The sequence below is a fragment of the Cynocephalus volans genome, chromosome 9, assembly GCF_027409185.1.
Source record: "Cynocephalus volans isolate mCynVol1 chromosome 9, mCynVol1.pri, whole genome shotgun sequence".
NCBI classification, from domain to species: Eukaryota; Metazoa; Chordata; class Mammalia; order Dermoptera; family Cynocephalidae; genus Cynocephalus; species Cynocephalus volans.
Window position 1 is genome coordinate 124,268,222 of NC_084468.1, and position 26,334 is coordinate 124,294,555.

At 39.2% G+C, this 26,334-nt stretch overlaps 1 protein-coding gene and 1 non-coding gene across 2 annotated transcripts in view; both read right to left on the reverse strand.

Annotated features, from left to right (window-relative positions):
• Positions 1 to 26,334, reverse strand: part of TBC1D9 (TBC1 domain family member 9) — a 126,354-nt gene that overhangs the window by 94,830 nt on the left and 5,190 nt on the right. The gene's annotated exons all lie outside the window — the stretch shown is intronic.
• LOC134386655 (U6 spliceosomal RNA) lies at positions 25,202 to 25,308 on the reverse strand. Its single transcript, XR_010024487.1, has one exon. It is a non-coding gene; the product is annotated as a U6 spliceosomal RNA (small nuclear RNA).

Genomic DNA, 26,334 nt, shown 5'->3' on the forward strand with positions numbered 1-26,334 from the left:
ATAAAAAACAGTTTCTTCACCCTCACAATGAAGATAATAATAATATCTTCCTGACAGGGTTGTGGTGAGGATTAAAAGAGATAAAGAATATGAAACATTTTTGCACAGTGCCTGGCACTTGTTAAGTGTTGCGGTTGCTGAAGGGTGGCAGGGTAGCCACCAGTGGGAAGACACGTGGGATGTGCGGGAACAGAAAGCCCGTCAGGTCAACGGGAAGGGAGTGTTTGGACGGTTTGGAACTGACATTAGCTTGTGGCGGGCAGCCCCGTGCTAAGCTGTTTGGACTTTATTTCCCCAATGTAAGTTTGTGGGCTGGGGAGTCACGTGTGTTGTTGTATAACAATCTCTCCAACAGCAGTGTGTTAGGAAAGGGGGAAACATAAGCAGGAAGACCAGTTAGGAGACTTCTTTTGAGGAGATTTATTGAGCCCCTTCTTTTATGTTAGGAACTTTCCTAATACAGAATTATCTCTTTAATCCTCACCAAAACCCAGCTAGGCATCATCCTGTTTCACGATGAGGAGATGGCGGCTCACAGACACTGAGTGAGTGATGCTGGGATCTGTTTGTGTCTGAGCCAGCCTCCCACACTGCTTCCCACACACAAGGGGACAAGGGCGTGGACGGCCAGCAGAGCAAGGGAAATCGAATACCAGCTATCACTTGGGTGGTGACAATTGGCTACCCCAGGGACGGGGGCAAGTTTTCTGCTGTTATTTTTTTCTATTAGGGGAAAGGTTTCCTAATCCACCCTCTCCCTGGAGGAGCTGGTTTCCAAGGTGCCCCATAAGCTCCTAACCTCAGTGACAAGTTCTGACATCAGCAACTTTAGTATTTTCTGTTCTTCTGATGAGAACAAAGTGACCCTTGTAACTGGGACCACAGACCAGCTCTCCGTGTGTGCACCCAGAGGGGAGCCACCGTGATTTCTAGAAGGGGCTCTCTCACCGAGGTTGGTGCCCTCACTCAGCTCAGCCAGCCTTTAAAGGAAGTTTCCAGACTTACGCCGGAACCTAATTGGCAGCAGATAACTGCACCTACACGGTGGGGAAGACTCTGGAGGTGCTGAGGGTCCCTCTCTGAGGATTCAGGGGTGGTCTGAGGAACATTGCCCCCTATTCCACTAGAAGCCTTGTTTATATGCTAGTTGGCTAAGTTACAAAAGAGGAGATACGAAATTAAAATGTGCTATACATGTGAAGCATATCTATATATATAAAATTTCAATTAACACTTAAAACAACAACCAAATATCACCAATAATGATGGCTAATGGCTGTGACCATATGCCAGGTGCTTTTGTAGTCACTTTGTATGCATTTTCTAATCTAACCCTCACAACATGCTAGGACACACATGCCACTATTATCCCTGTCTGACAGATGAGGACACTGGCGCTCAGAGAAGTGCGGTAACTTGTGCAGTGGGCCTGCAGCTACGGAGGGCCAGCTCCAGTCATTGGGCCCAGGCCAGGATGACCCCAAAGCCCGTAGCAGTGTCAATGCATCAGCTTCAAGGATAATTTCTTCAAGGGAGTTGAGAATGCTCAGAGGGAAGCAGTACAAATAAAAAGGGGAATAATAGGACTTTCTCTAGCTTCCTGAAAGGTCAACCTTATTTCAGTCCTTATCTACTTTAGGTCCCATAGCTTCAAAGTTAAGATAAAACACTCACAATAGGCATTGCCTTGGACACTGGGAAACAGCTATGTGTACTGGCCAGGCTGTTTCTGACCAAGACTTAGCCACCCCACCTATAAGCCTTCAATTGTCCAATGAACTTCTCCATCTTCTCTCTTTTATCATCTTCCTAAATCCCAGGGTGGAGGAACATGAAACACTAGCATTGGCTATGGGCTCTGTTTTGTGACACAGAGTTTCTGCTGGTCTTATTAATAACAGGATCACTTTGACCTAGTGTCTAGAATTGTTCTCCAGTGGTTGAATGCCTGTCTTGGTATCTTGCCCAACACCCCATTTCCCCTGAGCACATAATCCTTCTACTTGCTAACACCTGCCCATCTCTGCCTAGACCTTAACCAACTACCTTCTGCACAGACCTTACCACACAACATGCCATACCTTGGCGGGTCTAAGTTCCTAGCTCCATTCTCCCAGGTCTGGCCTGTCCCATCACCAATCCGGATTCATCCCGTCCCCTGTCCTGGGATTCCCACAGGCCTGGAGTCTGTTTTACAATCAATAGGAACTGATGCCTTCGGGAGTAAGAAAAGGTTTACTCAGGCCAAGCTTCAACAGTAAAAACAGCTTCAAATGGCATGAAAGCAAGAAAAGGAACACGTCTGAGAACTTCCACTGATCACTGATCTTGTTTCAACTCCACTCTTTCATTCTCCATAAACGAAGAAAAAAACAGTTCAGAAATATAGAAAGAGCAGCAGCAATGTAAACCGCATCCAAGTGTGGTTATTGAAATCCTTTCTCTTAACCTTTCCATTTGGTTCAACAGACAGATAGGTAAATCACCACCATAATAAAGCCAAGACCATAAGTATTTTTATTCAGCCCAAATTTAGGTCAGAGGTCTAAATATGCCCCAAATAGATAATTAATTTATCATTCAATCACTTGTTCATCTGAAAATCATCTTCTGAGTGACTTACCACGTGTCTGACAGTGGGCTAGGTCATGGCAATGCCATGCTGATCTTACGAAAGCTTTGGTTTAGTGGGAGGAACTAGTCTCGTAAATAACATGATAAACAGCACTATGATTCTGACCTAATGATAATTCTTAAAAGTGGTATCATTCTAAGCCCTCTTTTCACTCTTTGATTGTTAAAACAACTAAAACATTATTTCCTGCTCTGTACTGCTGTTATTTATTTATTTGTTTATTTATTTTTCCACTTTACTTTGAAAAGACTCCCATCACTATTTTGTCTGAAATGTCACTCTTGTCCCCTTCTGGACTTTCCTCTGATTCTCTCCTCCTCTTTCCTTCTCAGAGCAGTGGACTCCACCAGTAATTCTCCTCCCTGTTCACTGACTTATAGCTCATTACTCTTTGGGGTTTTCTCTCACCATCTCCTACTCCCTCTCTTTTTTCCCCTCGTGTCTCCCTCTCCTCTATTTCTTTCAACCTTCTTGGGAGGGTGTGAGCTTTTAATCTTTTCTTAGACTATTCAAATACATTATCTGACAGAAATCCTAATAGCTACTCACTTAGTAGAGTCTTTCCAAATGAGAAAGTCCACTGTGTTTCAGTGGTTATGGCATCTTGAATTACAAACTTTGATAACTCCTAGTAATTACCCCTCATATGCTGTGTTTGCTCTGCCTTTCTTCTCAGGACCCTGGGGGGCTCGCATAAATAAGAATGACCATTTACCACAACTTACAATTATCATGGCTTCAACTTGGATTACTAAACTGCCAGTGTCCTTGAAGAGTTTAATACGAGAAGGCATCAGCAACAGACCTGGCCTCGAACTAACTGATTTGCATCATTACTTCCCAGTTTTTGATGTAGCTTCCTTCTGATCTGGACAGGCTCTTAGAAGTACTGAAATGAGAAAATTTTAACGTATAGACTCCACAAAAATGTCAAGTTTAAAGATCAAAGTGGTACTTCTCAACTATTTAGGTGGCATTACCTTCTGAATAAATTTGAGATCCTAGAAGTCGAAAACAAACAAACAAGTGATGTTTCTATATTCATGAAATGAGACTGAACAGCTGGTCATTTCCACTCTATCCCTTCTATTTTACCACCCTCTCAAAAAGTGCCAAGAGAAAGAAACAGGATAGAGTCTACCAGCGGGTTGGTCTGTTAGTAGTTCAGTAGGTAACTGGAAACATTGTTTTCCACTGTCAGCTCCCTGAAGCTATGCTATAGACAAGATAGATGTAGATGAACCATAGTTAGCTCCAACACCACATAGCTATGATTCAGCCCAGCTGTGACTGCCATTTTCTCAATGGAAAGCCGATCACCAAGTAAAAGATTTTGAAAGGTTTTTCCAAATTCTCTTTGCATCTTGGAGTGGTGAATGCTTTCAAACTATGATTCACAATCCAGAAGCCATTAAAAAATTCTTCTATATAAAAATTCAAACTTCTACATGGCAAAAACACCACTGAGTTAAAAGACAAACTGGGAAGGAAAGACATGCCACTCAGATCACAAAGGGCTCATGTACCTAATATATGAATGGTTCCTGAACATTGATAAGGAAAGGAGCAACCATCAAACACAATGTGGACAAGGAGCAATAACAGTTTAAAGAAAAGGAAATATAAATAGCTCATAAACATGAAAAATGTTCAACATCACTTACAATAAAATTCAAATTAAAAATACGCTGAGGTACCACTTTCATTTATCAGAATGGCAAAAATCCACAGTATGAGAACACATTTTGTTTAGCAAGACTGGGGAAACAGGCATTCCCCACATATCATTTCTGAGTGTGTAATCTGGTAAAACCTCTAAGGAGGGTAATTTGGCAATATATATCAAAATTGCAAATGCATACACCCAATGATTGTACAATTCCACTTGCAATTAATTCCAGATATATTTCACTTGGCTAAATGACATATATAAGGTCATTTACTGCAGCATTCGTTTTTATTTGAAAACAACATAAGTGTCCATTAACAGGGGAGTGGTTAAATAAATGGTGCATAATGGAATAACAGGCAACCATAAAAAAATAAAAAGTTAAGGAATGACGACATTCTATGTTTTGATACAGGAAGATATACTATTCACTGAAAACAGCACAGTGCAGAAAAATCTCTTTGTAGAAAGGGTTGGGGAAGAGTGGGATAAAACCATATATTCGTATTTGCTAGTATGTGCACAAAGAATCTAGGGAGGATGAAAAATAAATACAATAGTCACTTATAGTGGGTGATAACTGGGTAGGTGGGTAACAGGGCAGACAAATTTTCCACTGTATACCCTTTAACATCTTTGAATTTGAGCCATATGAATGTATTATTACTCAAAATTTATTTAAATTTTAAAAAGTGTTTTCATGACTGTGTCAAAGGTCTTCTTTGCTGAGAAAAATTAACAAATCATTAACCTCAAGAATTAAGGGAGGCTTGAGAGAGAGTTGCTAAGAGTCCTCATTTGCAGTCTCTTCTTTTCTTGTATCTTTTCCCAAATGTGAATTATGGACCTTAAAGGTAGAAATATTCTCACAAAAACCTCCAGTACTACCTTTCCTTAAAATGGTGTTACTTGGGTCGACCCGCGCTGGGAGCACAGTGGCGCTCTCGCTGCGGGTTCGGATCCTATATAAGGATGGCCGGTGAGTTCACTGGCTGAGTGCGGTGTGGGCGCCACCAAGCCAAGGGTTACGGTCCCCTTACCGGTCACACACACACACAAAAAAATGGTGTTACTTAAAATACATGCAAACATAAAACCAAGTATAAAATTCTTATGTTCAAAGCTCATTTTACAATTATAAAACCAAAACATATTTAACAAATTAAGTAGAGCAAAATTATAAAACCAATAAAAGTCTGAAATAATCACATTAATTTATTGTGAAAGATGAAGTTGTTTTGTTGAAACTAAATGGTCACCTGGATCAGGAATATTGTACAGAGTAATACAGACCAGATTCTCTTGAATTCAGTTTACTGTTAGTATCTTTTGTTATGCAAGGCAGTTACTCTGCCACCATTTTTCTCTGTTCAAATCCAGGAAACTGTTGTATAGTATGCTGTGAAATCATTTGCCCTTCTTTTACCTAAATACATCTTCTACATTTTCAAGCTGTGTCTGCCATTTTCTCAATGGCTCATAACGACTTATATGGAGCCAACACAATCATAAATTCAGGAGCTAGGGTGTCAGCAGTCAGTCATAAGACAGTAATTCTGATAACCCAGAATAAACTTGTATTAAGGTTATTTTGTTAGTATTCTTAATATCACATAAAAATGAAAATATTAAACTGAAAAATTATAGAGAGAACATAAAACCTGAGTCGTATACAGACCCCAACAGTTCATGGAACCTAGTGTGCAAAACTAGTTAATTAATTAGCTTAATAATCAATGTTAATAACTAATTAGCTGTAATTAGTTCAAAAGGTAGTAAGTACCTCTATTCACTGCCCCAGTTGAAGACTCTTTGCCATGGACCTGATTTCCAAGCCTCTGAGGGTTCAGACTAATTGGCCCCTGAGTCTACCTTCACCTTGGATTCTCTCTTTGCATCACTGCCCACAGCTAGCCCTAGCCCCATTCCTATGTCCTCCACAAGGCTCTCAAACCCCAGCCTGGGCAGGATCTCAAACCACCTATGGCCTAGGATGGGAGTGTAGACAATCTGTGATAATATAATCCACATTTATCACAAATAACAGTTCTCCATAGAGAGCACATATATTTCAATGTGCATTTCAAAGCCCCTCTTACTAAGTCTTAACAAAAAACAAGAAATTAATTTCAGTATTAAACATCTGTGCAAATTCTTGCTGAATTGATTCTTTCAAGCATAGGAAAGATGTCATGTATTTTTGTATTCTCAGGGCCTATATGTGATAAGCACCTAATATGTTTGATGGATGAATGAATAAGTCAATGAATGAATGAGTTGTGAATTAGCCAAAGAGTTAATAAAAAAAGGGGGGGAGGCAAAAGAAGAGCCCATCAAAGTGCTGCATGCTTGTAGACTCCATCTGAGCAATCAGTTGGCCTTTCTTTGACATCTCTAATATCTCTCCTTAATTGCACAGAAGCAGGATGAATATTACCTTTTTCTAATTAAAATCTTTCTCCACATAAAATGTTCTTTAAAAACCACAGTCTACCAGAAAAATATAGCAGAGTTTACATGCACATTTATTTTTAAAGCATTTGCAGGTGCAGTATAGGGAGTTATTCTGATATTTGGCCTGTTGCCAAGGCTAAAGCTGAAACAATTCAGTTCTACTGGCTTAAAGTGAAGAAAGAATGTACTGTGGTAAACACTGTCCCACTGAATGCAATGCACACAATGATTATAAAGGTCACCGGCAAAATAGTTCAGACACATTCTTCGGATACCATGTTCAATATCAGTCAGGAATGTTGGCCATAATCCAGCATAAGGGAAAAAGAAATAGAATTCTCTCTCAAATTCAAGCAGTTTCTAAGTTACATCAAGACTTTTTAAAATTTTTAAATGGTAAAAAGGTAATAGATCTAACAGAGCTTTCAATTAATTTAAGTTAGCCATTTTAGAAAAGGTAGAAATCTATATCCTTTGATAAAGATGTAGGCATATAGAATGCAAAGAAATTTTCAGTGCTACTCTGGGGCCCATGCTAGATCCTTTTGGCAATGCTTTGTCTCACTTTCTGTCCTTAATTCTTACCCTTTCCCCTTTTTGGATTTTCTGTCACACAGTCCTCATTCGTCACAGCTGCATAATTGCCTGTAATTGGTTACCCTTTCTCTTGGTTGACATTTCAGGTTTCACATAAAAACACAGTGAAATCACTTCACAGGATTTCAGATGTGAAGCTCTCATAAAAGTAACATGGGTAAAGATGCACATTAGCTAATTTGTTTTTCAGAAGATGTTAGAGATATGCCTGGTTTGAGCAAATCCCCACAGTATGAGATTTAGCTAATGCTAGGAGATTCTGGTGATATGAAAATGAGGATGCATTCAACCATATTCCCAAACTTCAACTTGTCTATCACAATAGCAAAGGGTCCAATGAAGGCATTAGGGAGATGATTACTTTGCTTCCATGTAAAAGGCTGTACTTCCCTTTCTTTTAGTTTTCAAAATAGAATAAAAAACAATGATGCAGCAGGATTTTCTCCCTTATTATATTCCTTTGTAAAAATCCTCTTGAGGAATTACTTCACTGGCATCTGAGCAAGCACTGTTTTGAAGGGGTTAACACCACTGACTTGCCCAGACATTTTTTTGTCACCTCTTATGGGGCCAAAAATCTCAACATGTTAATAAGTGGCCAGGATTATGCTTTCCCCTACATAGGCTTGTGGAATATACTATAAAGCATATGTACTTCACAGGGCCTGGTTTTCCAAAGCCTCGCAGTTTCAAATACTAACCTTGCAAGGACAGGAAATTCTCAGGCTATAAGTCTCTGGAGTGAGATAAAGATTTGTGGCACAGCAAGGTAGATGGCTCAAAGACAGACTAGTTACTGATTGTTATGTAAAGATACTGAGATATTGCTGTAGAAGGAATGTTTGTTAAGATCAAGCTTGTGTTGATAGGATCACTTAATTGTCTACTGGAATGTCATCTGGCTTCTTTCACTGAAAGCTACCAGCCTATACTGTTAAACTATAACCCTACCTATGTCTCTTCCTGTAACTTCCTGGTCTGGAAAATAAATGCGGGAAGAGAACCTCAATTTGGTGTTAATTTCCCAAGGAAGGGTTGCCTCTTGCTGGAGGGTCCCAGGGAAGTTAACTGCTTCAGGGCTTCTCACTGCTCAGAAGAGATGGGCTTTGAGTAATCCTTTGCATCTCCGTCACCCAGGGGAAGTGGGGTGACAAATCCATGGGGGACGAAGCAACACAAAGCAACACAGACTTCTGGCTAATTAGGCAGAAAAACCTTCACCCACTTTGTTTCTTCCCACGGCTTCATAGATCTTCAACCCTTGAGTCCCACTCTGACTCAAGGCACTAAAAATGTTTGTCTGAGAGTTCAGTCCTTGACATGCTTAGTAAGCCTGTCTGGGATCACCATGAGTAGCCCTTCCTCATCAGGCCACTCTGACAATTAATACCTCTCCTCTAGCCTGGCGTGGGTCGGCCACTCTGAGATCAAGGGCACCTGGTCAGGAAAAAGTCCTCCACTTTAAATTGCTGGAACCAGGGGAAATCAGCTATCGTCTGAAACTTTCAAAGATACCCTGACAAATAATGAGTCTGATGGCACTGTCTACCTGAGGCAGCAAGAAATAGGACATGAATGTGTTTTCACACCAAAGCCACTGATGCACAATGGTGTGGAGCTGAGCACCACAGGTAACAAATGTGAATAACAGGTACTTGCCACCCCCAAATTGAGAACATACCTTCCTCTCTTACTACTTGAACAACCACTATCCCCTGTGAAAATGCTTTGAGCTGCTCTTCTAAGCAATCAGTCAGACAGTACTTGCTTGTCATCAGTGAACTCAAGTTAAATGATACCTGTCCTTTATCCAAAGATGGTCAGCACATTCTTACTCAGACCATGGGGCCATTTAAACTTGCTTTTGAGTTTCCAGAAATGCCAGTGGGAAAGGAAGGTAGGGTACGGATTGATTAAGCAGGTGGACTCAAGGCAGACTGCCTGGTTTCACAAACCATTGGCTCAAGCCCTTACTGACTGAGTAACTTCAGGCTCAGTCCCCTCCTCTGCAACACAGGGATAATGGTAAGTGCCACTATAGGGGTTGCTGTGTTGGCCAAATGAGAGAGCATGTGTAAGGCACTCAGCACAGTGCTGGGCTCTCAGTAAGCACTTAACTGATACTATGTATCATCATTAGGATCACTAGTTATTATGTGTTCTTACTGCCAAAATCCAGAAATTATCAACTGACTACCCATAAAAAAAAAAAAGTTTTTGAAAATACCAAAATGACTGATTCACAAAAGGGTAAACAGTTTGCAAGCTGGTGCCTGTCTTACAGAATGAACACTGGCCTAAAATCCTATGTGAGCCCACAGTAACACATACACACACTTACACACACATCTGCAGAATACTTGGGAGCATTCTGATTCATTGTTCATTTAATCTTCACAAAAATTCTCAGGAGCAGATATCATTTTTTTTTTTTTTTTTTCGTGACCGGCACTCAGCCAGTGAGTGCACTGGTCATTCCTATGTAGGATCCGAACCCGCGGCGGGAGCGTCGCTGCGCTCCCAGCGCAGCACTCTACCGAGTGCGCCACGGGCTCGGCCCCAGATATCATTTTTCTCAACTGACACCTACATGAAAAAATTGAAGCTGGTGCGGTTTGGTCTCAAAGCCCAGTCTTCTCATTGTAAATCCTCTGCTTCCCACTGCACCATCAGGGGAAAATGATCCTTAACTGGTGCATTGGACCTCAAGGCTGCATCCAGTAAGAAGCATGGCTACTTCAATCTTCCACTTCTTTCAGATAAAGGAAACCATCATCAAATGGGAATGGAGCTGAGCAAAATAGGTGTGCCTCTCCACTCCTATTCCTCATTTTATAACTTCTCATTCTATAACTCCTCATAACAAGCCATGACTGATTGAGCTCTTGGTAAGTTCTGAATGCTGTTCTAAAACACCTTACATTTATAAATGTAAACAACCACTACTTTCACCATCATTTTACAGATGAGGAGACTTAGGCAGGGACACTCAACTTGCCCCAACTCACACCAGCTTGGAAGTGAGAAGTGGGTTTCAAACTCAGGTACAGGGCTCTTCTATGCCGCTGAGCAGTCTGTTCATTGCATAAAGGTACCTGGGTGAGAGGGATGGGTAGTGCTGAAATCTAGCCACAGCCCTGCCTGGGAGGCTGTGCCTTCCCTGTGACACAGCTCAGACAGGACACCTTTTTCTAAGTGTGCAATGCCCTGTGTAGGACCTGCTCAGGTAACGGCTCCAAATCCGTGCTCTTAACCACAAGTCTATATGCCCTTGAACACCAGATTGCTGTCCCTAGAGGAAGGACCAGTTGAAAATGTAAACTCAAAAGAGTATTGATAAATGTATGAATAATGTATAATATATAATGGGTTTTAAGTTATTAAAGGGAAATGGGATTTAGAGGTACAGTGTAGATAATACCTCAATCTTCTCCAGCTGACTTCCAGGACAGCAAGTCTCCATGGACGTTGCTGGTCCTTGCCGGAGACCCGTCACGGGTTTTGTTTGGAAAGAAAATTAAACACTAATGGATATCTTTGTACAGTTACAAGTATATTTAAACCTGCATACATATTCTGCCTTAGCCAGATTCTAAGGTAAGATGTCCCAAATAAAACTACAAGAGGACTTTTGGGAAATCAGAACACCTTTCCCAATTAGGACATCATTACTGTTTGTTCACCCATGCTCTCCAAGTCCTAGATAAAACACTTCTCAGTTCTCATCTCATTAATTAGTTAATTGAAATCTGGTCTTTGTCGGGTAACATCAGCCACATCATTACCATTTAAAACCAGTTTCAATACAGAACTCTAGCCTATCAGTGCTGTCAATAGCAACGGACACACTCCACCAAGCCCCAGCATTCCCTCACTGTTATTGAGAAACCAAGTTTTTTGTAAAAAGTGTGATTCTTTGACTCAGTAACACTTTGGGGCTAATTTCAAAGATGCTGAATGAATATCAGGGAATAAACATTCCTATTAATAGAATCCAACCAACAGCACATATCCGTAAATTATAATAATATGCATCATCATGACATGGTACAATACAATTGCCAGTGTGAGTAATAACTTCTGACTAGCTCTTTGCACAGGGGGTGGACTCTCCATTTTTCCCTGGTGATGATTCCCGATTGTCACTCCAGATTGTCTCCCTGACACTGGATCTGAGTGTCAGTTTCCATTGATTACCTTGCACTCTTAGAAAACTACAACCATTGTTCATAGCATAAAAATCTATCTCTATAACCATAAACTATATCTCTATCAAAGGTGGAAAAATAAAATAAAGGATAGGCTGAGAGGACTGCATGTTTCAAAATATTTGGGAAAAGATATTTCTTTGTGTAATAAAGAATATCCCTAAGTGTTTAACGTTTTGAAAAACTGACCTTTACAATATAGGCAATATCCCTGTTTCTTCCATTCTCTTTGTCCTCACTCCCCTTGAAAAGTAATTATTTGATTTTTAAATGTCAGGTGTTATTAAATAACCAGATACCAATCCTTCCTTTATTTAGCTGGTGTCAGGACCAGACTTGTGCAGGAAAAACATAAGTCTTTACAGGGAAATTTCATTGAGAGATGTTTTCTAGATCCTTCAGGGTTTTGGGGGACTGAAAGTTTGACACTGTTTGATCTTTATTTTCCCTGTTTCAACAGCCAGCCTTACAACTTTAACCTAAACGAAGTTAAATTCTTGTTATGCGAGTTTACACATTCATTTCCACAAAGCCAGAATCTTCCTGATTATATTCGGCCAGTCTGGACAAGTGGCCTCTGGATAACAGCGAAGCAGGCTTTCTCTCTGTTTCTTACTTTGCTAGCCCCAGAATGAAATCTTAACAAGCTACGTGACACCTCAAGATACATGGAACTGCCTATGCTTTCTGTTTAACTCTATGTGTAATGTAAAACTAATGCATTAAAGTATTTACAAAGAAATAAGTAATAGTCATTCTGTTTCACCTAGATTCAAAAACCAAAGGGCTTTCTATGTGGAAGCATGTTTTAAATAAATTAATGAATAATAATAATAAAAATAAAAAACACATGGCCTGACAATTTACCACCCGAGACAGTACTACAGCCAACACTTTTTTTCTCTTCTTCTTCCTCCCTCCCTACCGCCCTTCCTTCCTTCCTTCCTTCCTTCCTTCCATCCTTTCCTTTACTACAGCCAACACTTTTTTTCTCTTCTTCTTCCTCCCTCCATCCCTCCCTCCCTCCCTCCCTCCCTCCCTCCCTTCCTTCCTTCCTTCCTTCCTTCATCCTTTCCTTCCTTTGTTTTATTTACACTCTGTTCTGACTTGGTGCATGCTGCCCCAGGGCTGATGGCCACTCTTTAGTAGATTTTTGATATTGCCTCTGCCGTTGTTCCTGATTTTGTTGAGTAGATGGAGAATACTACATTTGGGAACACAGAATCCTAACACCATATTAAACCCGACTAATGCTTTTTGCCTTCAAAGGAATTTCAGTATCTCATTTGACCCTCACAATAATTATGTGAGGTAGTGGTAGGAGCCATCTCTATTTTCAGAAGAAGAACAGACTCAGAGACATTAAGAAACATGGTCACACATGTAGGAGATAGCATTGCTGGGTCTCCTTCCATTCCAGAAAGTCCTTTGAGATAGAAACCACCAAAAATATTTAAATAGTTTCACTGTAAATCTAACTTACAATGAAAGATAAATATACAATTTCTTTTTATCAAACTCTTTTTATCTGCCATAAATGATCTCAAACAGGAACAATATTCTCCTTAACATTTAGATTCTGTTTGAAGCACATTCCAAAGGCCCTTTCAAAGATGATTACCCCCAAAAGACCGCCTACCTTTATGCAGCTGTTTGAAAATAGCCTTTCCCATTCTGTGTAAGCATTATGAGTCTTCTAAGACAAGAGGTCTAGTTGGTGAGTAAGAGTAAGGAAAAGAAAACATATTCACCTAAGGACTTTATAAAATCCTGTGTTCATCTAAATGTCAGTTAAAGTGGGTTATATGCAGAACAGGAATAAAAATCTGCAAGCGGCCTTTAAAATCACATGTGCTAAAGTTTAGTACAGCTATAACATCCAATTGCACACATTCTCTGTGACAAACTGAAATGACCACAAAAATAACACAGTAAGAGGTGTCCTTTGCTAACCAAACAAAGTTTTTATTAGCACTAAGAAAGTGGGAGATGGATCACAACTCATTACAGATATATCTATCAAGGATATAACCCTAGTTATTTAAGTTGTAAAAAAAGCCATGGAGTGCTTGCTTCCGCAAACACACACCCTGAAATAGAAATGACACTGACAAGATTAGTAAGGCTCTGAAAAAAATGACCCACAAATTTATGAATCTTTACAAAAATGGAACTATGTGATGCCTTATCAGGACTCCACAGAAAGTGCCATGAAGCTAGGGTGGTCAGAAGATGGGAACACTGGGTTTTATTGGGGACAGAGGAAGGGAGAAAGGGACAGGGGGCTCAGATGAACTGACAAGAGCAGATCAACAGGTTAAAATCAGTGGGTATATGGCAGCCTCTTCCTAAAAACCAAAGGTTACACTCAAGCAGGACCATACTTGAGAAACCAGAGGCAGTCCAGTTGCAAAATAGAGAAGAGGAAGAAGGAGAGGTTTGCAGTTCTTATTCTGAGAGTCAGCCTCCTGACACTTGTTTCCATGGAGCAGAAGGTATAAACTATAGTGATTAGCCATGCAGTCCAATACAATACTTAGGCTAGTAGATAAAATTTAGAGTGCAAAAGGAAATGCCAAATCACTGCTCTGTATTTGGACCCACTCTTCTCTCCACTGCCCTGTGAGGAAGGAGAATTAACAAGGGGCACCAGGGGAGTCACCTGTCAGTTTTGCACACTCTACATTACAGAGAATCCTAGGGAGGAGCCCCTGAGAGGAAGATCTGCAGGGAGGAGGGACAGCCAGGGCAACCTCAGTCCTTAGAGGAGGCAAGACCCTCCATCGGCTTCCTCCACGTCCTGCTCCTTCCCTGCCCCCCCCTTCCTGTCTCTCTGTCTCTGTCTCTTTCATAATGGGTACCTCACAAAGTTCACGGAAAAATAAAATTGAAAGATAATACAAACCTTTCCATGAACTTTTTGAAATACCCTCACACACAGGCAAGAACACACACACTCACATCCCTAGGGTCTTTACCCACAATAAGAAACTAAGAACTGTAGTTCAAGGGCCCCCATCTGGGTATCAGGATAAGATGAAGAGAGAAGCACTGACACTTTTATCATTGTATTCAAAGACAGTGTTATCTTCCTATTGCTTAAGCAATATAAGTATTGTATAGTAAACTGAACATTTTTTAACTGGTTGGAAGGCTAAAAGAATTACCTAGAAATGGTATAAGACTTCTTACAATTTATAGTAGTCCTGCTGCAAGCATTATAACAAATTTCTAAAAATTGCTTTGGTGGAAAATTCGGAGTTGAGGAAAACACTTTAGGGTATTGACTCCTCATTTTTTGATTCACAGTCCACTTTAAGGAGATGTGGAATGTGGTGGAGACTCAACTCCAGAAAAAAATATACATTCGTTATTAATTCCATAAATCTTGTGTATAACTACAGGCTGTTCAAGTACTTCCTGAAATCTCTACCAGTGTAAGTATCTCTAAAAGAAAAAATAGTTTGAGAGGCCAAGGTTGTAATAATCCTATGTAAGCCTTAATAAGAGTTTCATTTCCACAAGAGAAAGTAAAAAGATACTAAATAAAGAAAATCTTTATGACATTTAACACAAATCACATTAATAAAAATCAACACGGTATGTCAAATTTGCATTTTCCCTCTCTTGGTAGCTATAACCTTTTTGAGATTGACCACCCTCACAATAAACATAGATATTTGTCTTCTTTGTTGAATACCCATCCTCACAGTCTTCCTTTGCCTCTTCTGGTCTTCCACCCAAACAGTCAATGCTCTCTTAATTTCATAACTTGGAATGGCTCCATATTGTGGTCCCAAATACTTGAACTAGAAGGCTTGATATGGGGAAAGTTTGGAAAACTTTTTTGGGAAATCCGGTGATAGTTTTCAGATTTCCCCCCTTGGCATACAGTTAGATAACTGTAACCCATGACAGCCACCAGCCAGTGGCATCAAAACACAGGAGAAGGTACAGCCTCACTCTGCAAGTTCCCCTCATTCCCACATTCAAGACTGCATTTATAAGACTGGGGCTCACTTTGCCTCAGTTTCCTTTAGCTTTCCAAAGGATATATTCCACATGCATCTTCCTCTCTCCTTTTTATCTCCCTTTTCATCCCTTCTCTCTCTTTCTAAACTCAGTCAAAACTGAGTATAAATCCAAGCTCTGCTTGTTACTAGCACAGTCTCCTCAAGTAAATATTTACCTTCTCTGAGTACTCAGTTTCCTCATCTATAACAGAGAGAACAATATCTGACCTACAGGGTTGTTATGAAAAATCAAATTAATTAATGTATGAAAAGTTCTCAGCAGAATGCCTGAACCACAGAAGAGTTTCAGCAAATGTTGGTTCCTCTGCCTTTATATTCTTTCTTTGCTAATTGTAAAATTAATTTTTAAAAAATGTAAATATAATTGCAATAACAATGCTGTTTACAAATTTAGCTTTAGACCACACAGATTTGAAAATTTATTACAAAGATGTTAGAAATAATGTATTTTATATTATTCATTATAGTAATGGATATATAAATGTGATAGAATGCAAAGAGAGTGAAAAAGAGTAAATGAATTTATGATTTCTTCTGTTTATGATTCCACTAAACAGCCCAAATGTAAATCTGTCAAGTCCTTTATTTTTATTAAAGACTACCTTGGTTCCTAGGTTAACGCAAAGATTTAAAAAATTCATTTGTACTTCTGAAATGTAGTTTTCCTTAGTAAGAAGCATTAAAGGTAAGTAACCTAGAAAAAAAAAATTATATAAACAGAGTTCACTGTTTTGTCTAAAGTGTAAACAGAGATCAAGTCTTTAATGTTCTATTTGACCTTCACTCCAGCAAATACCTGCCCAGCAAGCTTTAGAATAATGGAACTGAAAAGGCAGGAGTGGAAGTGCAGTTATGAGATTGCATTTCTCAGACCTCCCTCATGGACTATTCACCTAGCTTTGTGCTCCTTGGACTTACATAAAGAGAAGAAGAGTTGAGTTCATCCAAACGAAAGTTTTCAATCCATGTTTTCAGTGGAGAGTTAGAAGGAGAACCTTAATGGATCTCTTTGAATGACTCCCTGAAAGTATGTGTGAATAACTTGACAGCAAAACTGTGAAATACCATTTGAAGCAAACTAGAAGCCAGTGGCAATTGCAGAACACCTTCAAAAATGACTGGCCTATTCTCTGAGCTCTTTAGAACACATGCCTGACAAGAAAAGAAAACAAAGAAAAGGGGAAAAGCAGGTTAACGACTTCTCATAGTTCCCCGATTTAACTACCTGAGGATGTGTCCAAATTATAAGTTCCTAATAACTATATATATGTATTTGTGTGTGTACATATACATACACACAAAGAGAAATGGTGGCCCCTCCTCTGTCTCCCATCCCAGTCCTCTCCCTGGAGGTCCCAGTTTGCCACTGCCAGGGAGAGCCATTTGTGCAAGGAGAGGGAGAGAGGAGAGAGAATTCTGAGAGGAGAGAGAAGAGGAGAAGATGGGAAAAGAGAGATAGAAAGAGAGAGAGAGAGAGAGAGCCGCTACTGTCTATATTGTCTACTGGCAAATCTTTTAAGATGTGCATAATATCAGGAAGAAAGGAAGGAAGAAGCTATGTAGAAATAATTTAAGGTTGCTGATCAAAAATTACCTTCTCCAAAAAACCTGAACATTTGACTTTGTGAAGCTGCCTAAATACCACACAGATACCCATTTGCTTTAACAGTATCCTTTAAAGTGCAATGTCTTTGCAAATTGCAGAACTCTTCAGTTGCTCACACACTGACTGGTATGAATTAAAGCCAGTTCCCTTGTAACACCTCATGAGCTCATCAGCAGGGGGAGAACAATAACGGGGTAATCATCTATAAATGTTCTTTATTTTCCTGAATTTTACATAACTTATATCATAGAATCTTCACAAAAGGTGCTAAAAGGTTATTAAGCTACATTTTATTTTCTTTTGAATTATTTTATTTTATTTAGTTTTTGGCAGCTGGTAGGTATGGGGATCCACACCTTGACCTTGGCGTTACAAGGCTGCACTCTAACCAACTGAGCTAACCAGCCAGCCCTAAGTTACATTCTACATAAGGAAATGAAGCTCAGAAAGGAAGAGAAATTTCCCAAATCATACCTTTGGTAACAAGTGTAGCTGTGATTTGATTCCAGCTGTCTGTTTACTAAGAGAAGGACTACGGTAAAGTAGAGCCCTGTGAGGGAGGTAGAAAATACAAAGAAGTTGTGCAAAGAGCAATATTCGTGGTTTTCCAATTTGCCTGTGGCATTCCCTACACTCCATTGCACCATGAAGCATGCATGGCCTTCAACCTCCAAGACCCAGAGCTCAAGGTGGTACCTACCACAACTGTTAGCATTATAAGTTGCCCAGTTCCAAATTACAAATTCTTAATTTGTACACAACTACAAAACAGGCATTTGTGGCAGACCTGGCGACCATACCACATTTCCCAATGTGACCTCTTCATAAAGTGAGTCCTCTGTGTATGACAATGGCAAAGCAAAATAGCATATGCAGTGTTCCTAGAATAGGAAGTCTGCCTCAACCTCTCAAATTCCTCAAATTTCTGAAAGAAAGCTTACAGTAAATTTTCTCTTGCCTGGTTTTTGAGATTAGTTTACAAACACCCAGAGAATGTCAAAAGTCATCTCAAATCCTACACAAATTATAACGATTCATTCTTACTGCTATATTGTAGAATAAGAAAAAGTCTCAAGACTTTGGCATGGGTGACTTAATCCTCTTCCAGAGAGGGCTGCCCAGTGGCTGAGAGTGTGGGTGTGCTTTTACTAGAACCACTGAATGGGCAGATCAGGATAGGAGTTGGTGCCACCAAACAGTCAGGGAAGCCACCAAACAGTCAGGGAAGCTAATGATGCTTCCCTCTCTTAGGGTTGGTTCGTTAGAGAACTACAACCTAATCATAAGTGTCAATCTTAAGTAAGCAAAATCACCTAGGTTGGAGCTCAGTTTTGAAATATCAGTACCTAAAGTTAAAATGATTCTGGTTTGCAACTGTAAGAAAAAATTTCTGTTACAGAAAATAACATTATCTTCCATTTCAGATTACCTTTACAAAGTAGAAGCACAAAGTCCAGTAAATAATCAAAAGTAGCCAGGCATAAAGGATGACATAACAGCATGAACAAAAACTAGGAGAAATAACAGGCAATATAGACCAGACCCACATGGGCTCTGCGTATTGAAGTTAACAGAGACTTTATAAGAACTGTGCTTGCTTGACAAAGATTGAGAGTTTTAATAAATAGAAATTATAAAAATAAACTGAATGGAAATTTTAGAATTGAAAAAGTAATTAACAATGGTTGGGCTTTGTAGAGGTAGAGCTGGGTCTGGTGCTCACAGACCCCTTGAGCCTGTTCACAAACCCTTCACACACAGGTCTATGAGCTAGGTACCCAGGAAAAAGATCCTCGAAGCCTTGACTGAAGAAAGAATGGTCTTTATTCAGCACACACACGTCTAACAGTTAAACAGTTCAAAGAGAAACTCAGAAACTCAACTGCTACCAGCAAAGTCCAAAGAAAAACTGAAACTGAGCAGCTGCCAGCAGAGTAAACATGCTCTATTTTTAGACGCGAGCTCTCTGTCGCCAGCCTCCTTCACAAACTGCAGAACACACAATAGCTAGAAAACTAAAAAGAGACACTGGCACACATGCACACTAACTCCACCCACACACAACTTGTTTACAGGAAATGTGGAGGGAGCCTGACTAAATTATCCTATTTTCCCCACAGGCTTAGCAGGAGATTAAATACAGTTGAAGAAATAGTAAAGTGGAACACAGATCAAAAGAAAATAACCAAAATGAAGTAAGTAAAAATCAGAAAGCAGCAGACATAGAAGATAGTGCCAGAAAGAGATGTGGAAATTTGTGAAGAGACAGTGGATGAAAAATTTATAAAAACCAAGGTATGACAGGTTAAAGACCTGCTACCCCCAAGCAGGATTTTTAAAAACTCACAAATATGTGGATCATAGTAAAACTACAGAAAACCAAAGTCAAAGAGAAAACCTTGGAAGGCAGGGCAAGATGACAGACTAGAGGTGCCCAGGGTGCATTATTCCCACAAAAAAGGACCAGAAGAACTAACAGACACCTAAATATTAACAGGAGCATCAGTGGGAAGGTGTGGGAGTACAGCAAGAGACTTGTGAGATAGCTGCAGACCACAAAAACCCAGGATGGTAGCACAGAGAAGAGAGAGAGCCACACAGTCTCAGGCACCATGTCTCTGACATTGGGATCGGTACAGGAAGAATTTTCCCTCGTGGAGAAAAGGTAGGGAGAGAACCCACACCAGCCCCCATCCTCACCACAAAAGCCCACAGATCCTTTGGCAGGACAAGCCTGGAGCCAAGTGTGGGGAGTGCTGTACAAAACACACTGCATCATTCTAAAACACTAGCACAAACAGTGCACTCCCCATCCCCCACCCTTGGGACCTAAGCCAATGCAGGACTGCAGGATGGTGCCATCTTGAATCTTGAGCTCTTAGGGGAGCACATCCTGCCCTGGGGCCAGAAGCCACTGTGCTTTCCCAGCCTCCAGGCTCTGCCCTCCACCCAGCACACTCACAAGAGAGGTCTGATCCCAATGGCATGAAGCCTGAGCTCACAGTGGCCCTAACTCTGTTCTGCAGTCTGAGAAGCCAACCCTAGTCTTGCTGAACTGAGAAAACCTTAAAAGCAGTTGAAGAAAAAAAGATGTTACAATATGTTATACGTAAGACATACCACAAAGGAGAGGCAATTCAGGGAGACAGTTTACTTCTCAAAAGAAACAATGTAAATCAGAAGACAATGGAAAATATCTTAACCACACTTTAAAATATTAACTGCCAACCATTCAAAACAAAAATATCCTTCAAGAATGGAAGCATAATGAAGACATTTGCAGACATACAAAAACTGAGAACATTTGTCACCAACAGGCTTTGACTAAGAAAAGAGTAAAGGATGGTTTCTAGGCAGTAGAAAAATGATTTCAGGAAAAAAAGGTCATAGATGAATAGAGCAAAGTACAACAAAGGTGGTAAGCATGTGGAAATCTAACTGAATACAGACTTTAAAAAATAGTAGATAGTAGTAATTATATGTTCTTGGGTTGAAAATATGTTAAGATTTAAAATATGTTACAACAATGGTAGTAAATAAGAAGGGGTAAAGGAAAATGGAGTGAAAGTATTCCATGGCCTTTGTTATCAGAGAAAAGATTAAAATATCAATTAAAAATAAATAAATAAAACTACCAATTAACTCTCTCTCTCTCCATACACACACACACACACACACACACACACACACACACACACACACACACAAATATATATATATAGTTGCTTGTTTGTTTTGTTTTGGGTGGCTGGCTGGTAAGTGGATCCAAATCCTTGATTCTGGTGTTATCAGCACCAAGCTCTCCCAAGTGAGCTAACTGGATGGCCCAAATTGACAATAAGTTTTGACAAGTCAAAAAGACATTTGTAATCTCTGGAGCAACCACTAAAAGAATAATGAAATGAATATAAAACTTCTAGCTAATAGAGACTTAAAAATGTAATATTAAAAAAAAAATTAACTCCATATCCCACCAAAAGGCAAGGAAGGCAAATAAAAATAACTCAGGGCAGGTAGAAAAAATAGAAAGCACTTAATGAAATAGCAGATTTAAACCCTAGTCACATGTACATTGACTAAATAATCCTATTAAGAGGCAGAATTTCAAAATGGATTGAGAAAAAAAACAATCTGTTATTTATAAATGACACATCTAAAACATAAGGATACAGTTAAAGCTCGGTGCTGATAACATCAAGGTCCACGGTTCAATACCTGCACTGGCCAGCCACACACACACACACACACACACACAGGCACACATGCACGCATGCACACATGCGCGCACACACGCACACATGGATACCATTTTTAAAAAATTTTTTAAATTAAAAAAAATAAGGATACAAAAAGGTTGGAAGTGCAAGTATAAAAAAGATGCCATACAAACACTAACCAAATAAATATTTTGTGACTATAACAATGAGGTGGAAAGCAATTCTGGATATATAGGTGAACATTTCATAATGAAAAAATGCTAAATTAACCATGAATATATTACAATTATAAACATATATGCACTTAATTATATAGCTCCAAAACATATAAAACAAAAATTGAAAAAACTATAAGGAGAAAGTGTCAAAACCCTAATTACGATGGAACTGAAGATAACTCTCTTAAACTAACAAATTTAGAAGATTTAAAAATTAGTTAAGATATGGAATACTTGAATGCAAGTACTAAACTTGATCAAATGAATATGAATAAATAATTCATCCAGCAACTGCAAGATTCATGTTCTTCTCAAGCAGACATGCTAACACTTACAAAAACATTTACTACCACCAGAGCATAAAACAAGTCTTAAGAAATTTCAAAGCACTGAAATCAAATAAAATATGATTATGTTTTTTGACTGCAATAAAATAAATAACAAAATGTTTGGAAGTTAAGAACTACATATCTAAGTAAGTTGAGATTTAAAAAAAGACGATAATGGAAAATAGATACTATTTTGAGTGAAATAATCGTAAAAATAGTACACATCAAAACTTACTTGTGAAATGCAAGTAAAGTCATGTTTTGACCAAAATTTATAGTCCTAAAAAAGCATATATTAGAAAATAAAGCTGAAAATTAACTAAAGCAGCACTTTCAAGAAGCTAGAAAAATAACAATTTATATCCAAAGAAAAAAGAAGGAAGGAAATAATAAAGATAAGAGCAGAAATTAATGAAGTAGAAAATAGTTCTTTAAGGTGAAGTGTTAGGTTGTTCACTTGCCATCTTTCCATTCTTCTGAAGTGAGCATTTAATCCAATAAATTTTCCCCTCAATACTGCTTTTGCAGTATCCCACAGGTTTCGGTATGATGTATCATTGTTTTCATTGGTTTCAATAAACTTTTGGATTTCCTGCTTGATTTCTTCTTGGACCCATATGTCATTAAGTAGAATGCTGTTTAATTTCCATGTGTTTGTATAGTTTCCAGAGTTTTGTTTGTTATTAATTTCTAGTTTTAATCCATTGTGGTCTGAGAAGATACATGGGATAATTGCAATTTTTTTGAATTTATTGAGACTTGATTTGTGACCTAATATGTGATCTATCCTGGAGAATGATCCATGTGCTGATGAGAAGAATGAATATTCTGAGGTTGTTGGGTGGAATGTTCTGTAGATATCTGCCAATTCCAATTGGTCTAGAGTCTTGTTTAGATCTTGTGTTTCTCTACTGATTCTTTGCCTAGATGATCTGTCTAATATTGACAGTGGAGTGTTCAGGTCCCCTGCTATTATGGTATTAGTGTCTATTTCCTTCTTTAGGTCTAATAGAGTTTGTTTTATAAATCTGGCTGCTCCAACATTGGGTGCGTACATATTTATGATTGTTATGTCTTCTTGATGGATCAGTCCTTTTATCATTAAGTAGTGTCCCTCATTGTCTCTTTTTATGGTTTTTAGTTTAAAGTCTATTTTGTCAGATATAAGAATAGCCACTCCAGCTCGTTTTTCTTTTCTGTTTGCATGGTAAATCTTTTTCCATCCTTTCACTCTTAGTCTGTGTGAATCTTTATGGGTGAGGTGGGTCTCTTGTAGGCAGCATATAGTTGGGTCTTGCTTTTTGATCCAGTCAGCCAGTCTGTGTCTTTTAATTGGGGAATTTAAGCCTTTAACATTAAGAGTTGTTATTGAAAGGTGTTGATTTATTCCTAGCATTTTATTGGTTGTTTGGTTGTCTTAGGTGTCTTTTGTTCCTTGCTTTCTGATTTACTGTTTGGTTTCTTTGTTTGTTGGTTCCTTAGGTTGTAGATAGTGTTTTTGTTAGCTTGTTTTCTCTTCATGAATGCCATTTTTATTGTACTAGCGGGTTTAGATTTTTCTTAGGTTTTTATGGCAGTGGTAGTTATTTTTCAGGAACCAAACCCAGTACTCCCTTGAGGATTTCTTGTAAGGGTGGTCTTGTGGTAGTGAACTCCCGCAGTTTTTGTTTGTCTGAGAAATATACTATTTGCCCCTCATTTCGGAAGGATAGCCTTGCAGGGTAGAGTATTCTTGGCTGGCAATCTTTGTCTTTTAGTATTTTGAAAATATCATCCCATTCCTTTCTAGCTTTTAGGGTTTGTGATGAAAAGTCTGATGTTAACCTGATTGGGGCTCCCTTATAGGTGATTTGACGCTTCTCTCTTGCAGCTTTTAAGATTCTCTCTTTGTCTCTGAGTTTTGCCAATTTGACTATGACATGTCTTGGAGAAGGCCTTTTTGGGTTGAATACGTTTGGAGATCATTGAGCTTCCTGGATCTGAAGATCTGTGATTTTTCCTATACCTGGGAAGTTTTCTGCCACTATTTTGTTGAATATGTTTTCAATGGAATCTCCATTTTCCTCCCCTTCTGGAATACCCATGACTCGGATATTTGAGCGCTTGAGGTTGTCTGATATCTCTCTCAGATTTTCTTCCATGTCCTTGATTCTTTTTTCTTTCTTTTTGTCTGCTTGTGTTATTTCAAACAGCCCATCTTCAAGTTCAGAGGTTCTCTCTTCAACTTCGACAAGCCTGCTGGTTAAACTCTCCGTTGTGTTTTTTATTTCGCTGAATAACTTCTTCAGTTCAGCAAGTTCTGCTACATTTTTTTTCAGGACATTGATTTCCTTGTATATTTCCTCTTTCAGATCCTGTATACTTTTCCTCATTTCATCATGATGTCTAGCTGAGTTTTCTTGTATCTCATTCAGTTTCCTTAGAATTATCACTCGAAATTCCTTGTCAGTTATTTCAAGGGCTTCTTGTTCTATAGGATCTAGAGTATGAGATTTATTAACTTTTGGTGGTGTACTTTCTTGATTTTTTGTATTTCTGGTGTCTTTTTTTTGGTGTTTATTCATTGTGGCAGGGGGTTTCACAGTCCACCGGTTTGAGACTAATGACTAACTAGGATGTTGCTGTGGTTGCCAATTTGGTATGGCTCCCGCCGTGACCGCTCAATTGGCCTCTAGTGTCTTGTGTGTGTGGTTGCCTCGGGTCTTGGGCTTCTCCGGGGATCCACCTTTCTGGTCAGCTTGGACTCTGCTGGGCTGGTGGATCACGTACCACAGGGTGTGTGATCTCTGTTGAGCTTTCACTTTCTGTACAGGACTTCTCCCCGTTCCGTGTGCTCTGGCCCAGGCTGTTAGATCGTGCAGTGGCGACCCCACCGGGTGTGTGGTTTCTGTCGAGTCTCCGCCTCCCTGGCCGCACGTCTCCCCCCTCTGTGCACACTGTGCTGGGCTGGGGCGTGTCTTCTGCACCCCTCGTCTATCAGCTGGGCCTTCAAGACCCTGCTCAGCACCGCCTCGCCCAGGAAGTCTACCAGGTTTCTGCTAGGCACAGACGACCGGTCTCTCTGGGTGCCTTTGTAGCACTGTGTAGATCTTTCTCGGGTCTTGTTCACCTTTGTATCCCCCCGGTATAAACCGAGTCTAGTGCCCGCCTGCAGCCTGCTCTCCGGCAGGTTCAAGCGGACCTGGGAACTCTCCTACCACACTATTCCCAACCAGAAATTCGTTAGGCTTTTTTAAAAATGTGGAACGCTTCACGAATTTGCGTGTCATCCTTGCGCAGGGGCCATGCTAATCTTCTCTGTATCGTTCCAATTTTAGTATATGTGCTGCCGAAGCGAGCACAATGAAGTAGAAAATAAATATACAACAGAAAAGGACTATAGGTCCAGAAGTTGATTCTTTAAAAAAAGACATAGAATTGATAAATTCCTGGAAAAACCAATTAGGAGATGGAAGGCACAAATAACTAATGTCAGGAATAAAAGAGCACATCACTGTACATCCTGCACATATTAAAAATATGAGATATTATTAAAAAACTTATGCCAATATATTTCAAAATCTAGATGAAAAGGATAAATCATAGAACTACACAACTTACATAATGACAGTAAAAGAAATTTTTAAAAATACTTGAATAGCGCTATGCCATTCAAGAAATTGAATCCATAATTTAAAATATTCCCACAAAGAAACCTTCAAGGCCTGACAGCCTCGTTAATGAATTCTGCCAAACATGTAAGGATGAAATAATACTGATATCATGCAAACTCTTCCAGGAAATACAACAGAGTGAGCACTCCCGAACTTATTTCTTAAGGCCAAGAAATTGTTCTTATTTCTTATACCAAGGTACAACCTTGGTATCAAAATTTGTCAAGGATGTTATGAAAAAGAAAAATTACAGGCCAACTTACTAATTTGTAAAAGGACACAAAAATCCTAAATAAAAGATTAGCAAATAATATGAATAAACATATAAAAATTGTATTATTTTATATGTGCAAGTTTAAGCACTTGAAAATGAGTTAATATAAGTCACCACGCTAACAGAATAAGAGAGAAAAATCACATAATTACCTCAATAGTCATAGACAGGCAGTTAAAAATTTTAGTATCAATATATAATCAAAATCTCTTGGTAAACTAGGAATAAGAACTCCCTTAAAAAAAAAATCACCCTACTTAATGATAAACAAATATTGAAAGTCTTCCTTTTGACACCTGGAAAGGGACAAGGACATGTGCAATTACCACATCAATTCACAATTGTACAAGAGGTCTTAGCCTGGGAAGAATGCAACAACAAAATTTTTTTTTAAAGCAAAAAAATTAGAAAAGAAATAAAACTGTCAATATTATCGGATG